This window comes from Manihot esculenta, chromosome 14, assembly GCF_001659605.2.
Source record: "Manihot esculenta cultivar AM560-2 chromosome 14, M.esculenta_v8, whole genome shotgun sequence".
NCBI lineage: Eukaryota > Viridiplantae > Streptophyta > Magnoliopsida > Malpighiales > Euphorbiaceae > Manihot > Manihot esculenta.
The window spans coordinates 16,692,241-16,700,801 of NC_035174.2; the positions used below are offsets into that span (position 1 = coordinate 16,692,241).

The 8,561-nt window shown below is 30.2% G+C and overlaps 1 pseudogene; it reads left to right on the forward strand.

Moving 5' to 3' along the window:
- The first annotated feature begins 7,151 nt into the window (after window positions 1-7,151).
- On the forward strand, window positions 7,152-7,967 carry LOC110631083 (annotated as a pseudogene).
- The last annotated feature ends 594 nt before the right edge of the window (window positions 7,968-8,561 follow it).

Here is an 8,561-nt window from a genome sequence, read left to right on the forward strand (position 1 = left end):
ACACCATATGAAGCATGGAGAGGTAGAAAACCACGTGTAAGTCATTTAAGAATTTTTGGTTGTATAGCATATGCTTTAGTTAATTCTCACCACAAACTTGATGAAAAATCTAAAAAATGCATTTTTGTTGGCTATTGCACTCAATCTAAAGCATATAGGCTATATAACCCTTTAAGTGGCAAAATTATTGTTAGCAGAAATGTGATTTTTAATCAAGATGCAAGATGGGATTGGACAAAATTTATGAAGTCAGACCAAGCTCCAGTGATAGAGAATGAAGCTGCTGATTTTTGTGAACCTACTAATTCTTCACCATCAAATGTTGTTGCTGATTCTTCACCATCAAATGATGTTGCTGATTTTTCATCATCAAATTCAGCAAGTAGCAACTCATTAAGTCAAGCCAGCACAAAATCTTCCAGTCCAATCAGCACAAGTTCTTCATCATCTGAAACTTCTCCGAGAAAGATCCAATCATTAAAAGAAATATATGAAACTTTTTCTTTTGCTTTGAATGTTTTAGATCCAATTTTCTATAAGGAGGCAGCAACAATGGAAGAATGGAAAATTGCTATGAAAGAAGAAATGGCTTCAATTCAGAAAAATCAAACTTGGGAGTTGGTTGATTTACCGAAAGGAAAGAATGTTCTTGGTCTCAAATGGATTTTCAGAACCAAGTATCATGCTGATGGGAGTGTGCAAAAGCATAAAGCACGACTTGTAGCAAAGGGATATGCCCAACAACGAAGTATCGACTATGAAGAAATGATACGGATCCAATAGGACAAATTTCTAACAATAGTGTGGAGCAAACTTATATCATTCCAATGGACCCAAGAGTAGTTCAAAATCATATTCATATAATCCATATATACTTAGGGCGTGCTTTAACTCATATGGGACAGATTTGGTGCAACATTTGCAATCATAGGCTGAGGGAGCCTAATCAAACCTATGGGCTAAAACTACATAAAGGAAAGCCTAAAGTGAAGATCAAGTAAGGCTTTTGTGAAGATTCAACTTTGTTATGATGGGCTTGCTAGTTTTATTATTTAAACACTTGTTTTATTTTAGTTTTGTTTGGGCTTGTATTCTGGCCATATTTTATCTTTTAAGTTTTAGAGTGTTGGGCCATGTTGTGGGCTTATATTTTAATACTTATATGTTATTTTAGTGTGTGATTGGGCTTGGGTCTTATGTGTTTAAGTCAGGCCCAAGAAGAGTGTCTTAGGGTTTTATTTCTTTTTCTCCTTACTATATAAGGATAAGAAACAATTGTAAGAGGTAGCTTTTAATCAAAATTTCAGAATTCTTCTCATGCCTTTGGCGTGTATTGCTTTGAGTGAGAGTGAGGATTTGCTTTCATCAATTGCACCAGGAATCTTGGCTTACTTATCAACTATTTGTTGTGGCGTTTGTCAGATTCTCATCTAAATCCTTCGATCATTGGTGTTTCAGCTTCTCTAAGTTTGGGGTGCCATAGGAGGTAGGTTTATCAGATCTTTGGATTCCATATCTGCTTGTGCGTGTGGGTTTGAGGCTTGTGCCATAGGGTTCCGCGTCAAGAAACATTCTCACCCGTCGCTCGCCTTGAAAGTGTAAGATTATTGCTTGCTTTAGCTGCTCAATTATCCCTTCCTGTCTTTCAATTTGATGTGAAGTCTGCCTTCTTGAACGGAGATTTAGAGGAAGAAGTTTATGTTCCTCAACCTGAGGGCTTTGTTGAAAAAGGTCATAAGGATAAAGTTTTCAGATTGAGAAAAGCTCTCTACAGGCTTAAGCAAGCACCGCGAGCCTGGTATAGTAAAATTGATAGCTATTTTTGTGAAAATGATTTTGTTAAAAGTGAAAATGAGCCCACTTTATACTTGAAAAGAGAAGGCAAAGCTGGATGTCTGGTTGTTGTGTTTATGTTGATGACATGATTTATTTTGGATCCAATAATTGTCTTATTACTGATTTTAAGTCTTCTATGATGACAAATTTTGAGATGACAGATTTGGGGTTATTACAATATTTTCTTGGGCTTGAGGTGAAACAATATGCAGATGAGATATTTATTGGACAACAAAAATATACAAATGATTTGCTTAAGAAATTTAGCATGGCAAAATGCAATGTGGCTGTAACTCCAATGAATTTGAATGAAAAATTACAAGCTGAAGATGGGACAGAGAAGGCTGATGTAACTTATTTTCGGAGGATGGTTGGTGGACTGAACTATTTGTCTCATACACGACCTGATATCGCCTTTTCTGTTAGTGTCGTATCCAGGTTCATGCACAGTCCAACAAAGTATCATCTTGGAGCAGCAAAAAAGGTATTGTGATATGTTGCTGGAACTGTTAATTTTGGAATTTGGTATACCACCATATCAAATTTCAAATTATTTGGCTATACTGATAGTGATTGGGCATGTTCTTTAGATGATAGAAAGAGTACATCAGGTTATACTTTCAGTCTTGGTTCAGGTGCCATCTCATAGAGCTCAAAGAAGCAGGATACTGTAGCTTTGTCATCTTCAGAAGCAGAATATATTGCTGCAACTTCTATAGCATATCAAGCTGTGTGGCTTAGGCGAGTTTTGGCTGACTTGGATCAAGAGCAAGTGGCAACAACTAAAATTTATTGTGATAACAAAGGTACAATAGCAATGACAAAAAACCCAGCTTTCCACAGCAGAACAAAGCATATTGAGATTTGGCACCATTTTATTCGAAGGTTGGTTGCAAATGGAGAAATAGAGTTGAAATTTTGTGGTACTAATGATCAAGTTGCAAACTTATTCACTAAGTCATTGTCTCAGCCAAAACATACTTATTTTGGTCAACAATTGGATATTAGTGATTTTGAATCAAGAGGGCATGTTAAGATGTGATTATAAAATCATAAGTGTTTAGTTTCTGATTTAATTCCTGATATTATGTTATTGTTAGTAGTGGCAAATAAAATCATATCTGCTGCAGATTAGTTGCAGATTTTTTAGATCATTTAATTATGTTCAGTTTACTTTGTAATACCTATAAAAGGTTTTGTTTTCTTTTATTTGATAGAATAAAACAGATATCCACTTTCTCTCTTAGAGATCCACTTCCTCTCTTTTGTTTTTGTTTCCCTATTATCTTTATCAGCACCAACAGACCAGACTATTTACTATCCTTCTAGCCATCCTGCTATTAAGCTCTTTTGTTGCTATTTGAGAGTTCCAACCCGTCTGGAGTTTCAGTTGATGGGAATCCTTCAGGCTTGACGCTATTCCTCACGGATCAATGCTTCTTTGATCAGTCTTTCTCCTCTGTTTCCTTCGCTGGTGAGCTTCTACGAAAGCTTCAGCATCTTCCTTGTTAGATGCAGCGCAAGTGTTGCTAATTACGGGTCGGCAATTTGGGTTGTTTTCTACCGGCTATGGTTTCCATTTGTTTGTGGGCTAGTTGATTTTTCTGACGCTGATTAATTTGGGGTTGTACTTTACGGATCTTCCATGTATTGGGCTTTAAACCTCTTTTTAATAAAATTAACTTTTATCTCAGGCAAAAATAATAATAATAATAATAATAATAATAAAATAATAATATTCCTGCCCACTCCAAGCTATGCCTTTTGAGCAAGATGATCAACTGTTAACCTCACCCACGATAACTCTTTCTCCCATAAAGCCAAAAACACCCCAGGACGAGATGCAACTGTTAAAGAAGGGATATAATTAATAACTCTTAATTTCTCCTTCTTTATGGTTTTGGTTTTCTGGGAGTCTAAAAGAGGAGAACCGGTGGAGAAGAAGAAGAGAAAGCATGAATGAGTTTTCTGATTGAAAGGTGAATTGATGAAGGAGATGACTGAAGATTTTAATTCAAAAAGGGTCAAAATTTTCTTGAATTTTTTTAGAGAGCAAGAACCTATAAACAGAAATTGGTCTAGAATTAGGGATTTGCATCACTCTTTCAACTAAGGAGTAAATTAAAATTTGTACTTTTCATTTAAAATTAACAGATTCTGTTAGTAATTCTTAATAAGACTAAATGGATGTATTTCAAAATTATAAGAGACATTTTAATTGATTTTAAAAATTATAAGAACTAATTAATTAGTTTCACTAAATGGGAGGGAATTAGATTGGAGATCCAATGGGTCTGATTTTGATCAGATCGGTAAACTCAACAGTTTGAATGTTGCTTTCGAATTAAGAACACACAATTATCGCATACTCAACTTTTTTAACCATTTAAACTAATTATTTCATAATAATAAATTTCTACTTACCATATATATTATATAATGTGCTTTATCAAATTACATTAACATAAAATCAACTAATTAATTCATACATGAAAAAGTAAGAAATTATTTAAATAATTAATATTATTAATAATTTATTTTATTAGTTAATTTAAATTATTTAAATAATTAATATTACTAATAATTTATTTTATTAGTTAAATTAAATTATTAGTTTACTTTATTTTTTTATTTTTTATTAGAAAGTACATAAAAATTCATTATTTTTTATAAATATAATAATATTTATTTTCATTTGTTATTATAAATTTTTAATTTAAAGTAAATGTTTTATTTAAAATCTAAAATTATAATTTTTTTTATTAATTATTTATTGAAACATAAAAAAACATTAATTATAATAAAATATCATTATTAATTTTATTATTATTTATTTAATAATATATCTACTAAACCTCAAACTCTATTAATTAATAAGTTTTTTTAAATATAATTACTTTTACACAAATGTCTTGATTCTATTTATTTATTTTATCATGTAAATATTTTACTAGATATAATTATTTTATTTTATAATTTTTTCTTAAGATGATAAGGTTTATTGTCGAAGGCTTTGGGTTCGTTCGATTTTTTTCACTAAATTAATCAAATCGGAAATATAAATTTTAAAACTTCAAAATCGAGATTAAACTGAATCAATAGAAAAACTAAAAAAATTCATGAAAATTCAAAAGTTTTAATTTTTTTTCTATGTTGTTGATGTGTCACAGGAGACTTACTGGAAAATAATAAAAAATGTCATATCGACTGTGACTTAAACGGAATCACATTTTTTCTAATTTTTTTATTTTAATAAAATTTCTTTAAATTTTATATTTTTAGTATGCTGTGCTAAAATTAAAAATTTTAAATTAAAACATAAGAGCGCACAAGTTCTAAAATTTTAGTATTATTAGCTTTTTTTTCAACTGTTAAAAATAAATATTCCTATTGTGCGCGCATAAATTTAATTTAATAATAAATATATCTAAATAAATTTAAAAGATTTTAAATTTCTTTTTTAATCTCTAATTCTCATTTAAAAAATATATTTATATTAATTTTACACGTATCATAATAATCCACCATATAAAAAGTTTATAATTATAAACTATAAAAATTAAAAAAATAATAAAATTTATTGATTAAATTATAAAAAAATAATTATTAAAGTAAATTATTAATTCTTTATACTGACCATCTAAAATATTACTAACTGAATATTGTAACTATATTTTTATTTTAATGATAAATATAAAATCATAGAAAGTCAAAAATTAATAAATCCTAAATCTTTACCGTGTAATTAATACTATTATAATTAATAATATTGTAAAATAATTTAAGAAAAAAGGAAAATATGCCTTGAAGTGGATATATATATTTTAAATTATAAAAATTAATTGCACTCCGAGGGTTAATCTGGTGGAAAGTGCATCCTGATAGACCTGAGAGGTCTGAGGTTCGACTACCCCAACCCCCTATTGTAAAAAAAAAAATTATAAAAATTAATTAACATATATACCTTCACCTAAATTTATTCATATTTTATCGTCAAATTTATTATTATATCTTCAACTTTGTTTTAATAAATATATTTGTAATCAATTTTTTTATTTATTTAATTTTTAATTTTTATTAAATTTACTTATAATTTTAGATGAGCTGATAATTTATTCTTTATTTTTTTTTACGGACAAATACAACTACGTTTTATGTAGTTTTTGATTATAAATAGTGTGATAATAATATTATTAATAAATTAAAAATCTCAATTGTTGCAATTTGAAAAATAAATTATATTTATTGTATCCATTTTAACTTAAAAATTAATTATCAGTCTAATTAATTAAAAATAATTAAATTTAATTTAATTTATAACTAAAATTTATATTTTATTTAATGAATTTAATCATTTTAAATTTATTAAACTCATTAGAATAAATATAATAAATATAACTAATTTTCTAGAATTATACATCTTAATTTATTAGAGTTAATGTTATCACTTGTGGATGTAAAAAAATTTGAATTTTTTAAAATATGTTATTTAAAATTATAAATAAATTGAATTAAAATTAAAAATTAAATCAAATTGAAAAATTGATTTTGGATATATTTATTTTGAATATATTTATTAAAAAATAAGTTTAAGGTATAATTATTGAAATTTAAAAAATTTAAAATTTTTTAATAATTATAATTATATTAAAATATTAATTTTTAATGCCGATCAGAATAATAAAATAATATTTTTATTAAATATAACTGTTAAATTTAAATATAAAGTATAAATAAATTTAAGTAGTTAGTTTAAAATATATTAATAAATTTTAGTAATTTGGAATATATTTATTAAAATATGAATAATTTTAAATTTTTTATCATTATCCTAAATTAATTATGAGAATTTTTTTAATATAACTTTTTTGTAACATAAAAATTAATTATTATATTAGAAATAATCACTCTGTAATTCAAATAAAGACTAATTTATTTGTACAGAATATTAAAAACGTTTATATTATATTATTAGAGTTTATTTATTCATATAATAAAAATATTTATAAGCTTTAACTTATGTCATGCACATATTTTTCATGTGCTTCGATAATGATAACAATAATAATAATAAAGTGTTTCAATCCACTACTAAAAATAGAGAAATATCAATCACACTCACCTGCCTTTTTATTCTCGAAATTATCTTTGGAAAAAAATCCTAGAAATTTCTTATTTACTCTAGCATTTATTCAATTATATTACACAAAAGTTTTCCACCAGTGTAGTCCATGGGGCATGTGTTCATATTGAGCATGCAGACACATCCTACACGTTACTGCCTTTCTCCAATGTCTTCCCATTCAAAAAAGATTTCAGGTTTCCTTCTTCATGAACAAGAACTCAACACAGTTAAGAAACCACACCCAATAAATACCTCCTTCCTTTCTCCCTTCAAATCGGAGACCTAAGCAAAAAAACACTAAAAAAACATGTCTCTGATTCCAAGCAGCTTCTTCGGTCGCCGGAGAACCAACGACTTCGACCCTTTCTCTCTCGACATCTGGGATCCCTCCAGTGACTTCCCATTCCCAAGCACTTCTCTCTCAATTCCTCGCCCTGAGTTCGGAAACGAAACTTCATTGTTTGCCAACACACGCATAGACTGGAAGGAGACCCCGGAGGCTCACGTTTTCCTTGCTGATCTTCCAGGGCTAAAGAGAGAGGAAGTGAAAGTGAAGGTAGAAGAAGGCAGGGTTTTGCAGATAAGTGGAGAGAGAAGCAAAGAGAAGGAAGAGAATAACGAGCAGGGGAATAGAGTTGAGAGATCAAGTGGGAAATTCATGAGAAGCTTCAGGCTGCCAGAGAATGCGAAAGTTGATCATATTAAGGCGAGCATGGAAAATGGAGTCTTGAAAATTACTGTGCCTAAAGAGGAGATCAAGCAAGATATCAACTGTCAAGGCCATTGAGATCTCTGATTGACTGAAAAAGAGAAAGCAATTCGACCTTAGGAGGTTCCTGTTTGGCCTGAAATGGTATTAGTATCACCATACCATGTAATAAACAAGTGTATAGATGAGTGTAGTCTGCAGTGTAATGGTTGTCATGGGCTTCTTTTGTATGGAATTGTAGTTTTAATATGTATTGAGTTTTCTTTGTTGATAAAGATTTGAGCTTTTGGTTTTCTACCTGCTATGGTGCTTGTGGTAAGAGTTGGTTTCCGCTTTTTAGGCTTCCATTTCCTGATGAATATTGATGTTCTGAAATCTAGAAAATACAGTTTACAATGGTGGTGTAAGCTTAGATGGAGAGCAAGATGTTTCTCCCCTTTTATCCCTTTTCCTTTTGTCTACTAGTGACGTCTAACCACTTCTCTGCTATAGTACCACCTGTCTCTATCACTCAAGTCCATACGTACGGATGTGTCAAAACCCATTTCCACGCCAGGCGGCCATTTAATTCCCTCCGGCGCACATGTGAGCAGGGCTGTGAAGTGACTGGGCCAGCTACTCTACTTCACGTCACATCATCGGACTGGATTACTTCCCACTGGACCTAGACTCAATCGATCCGGCCTGCCCCGCGTATCTGGATCAAGACTTGAGATGTTGGACTGGTCAGCTAAAGGGAGACTTCATGGACTTTGGGCCAGCATTATTCTTTTGGGCCCGGCCTTGTCCAAGGTAGAGAAAGTCTGACGGTCATCAATTGTCCCTTTACCTCCTCATCAGTTATTACATGAGTGGTGAGGGGTAAATCCTTAGACTTCATTTAAGACTGCG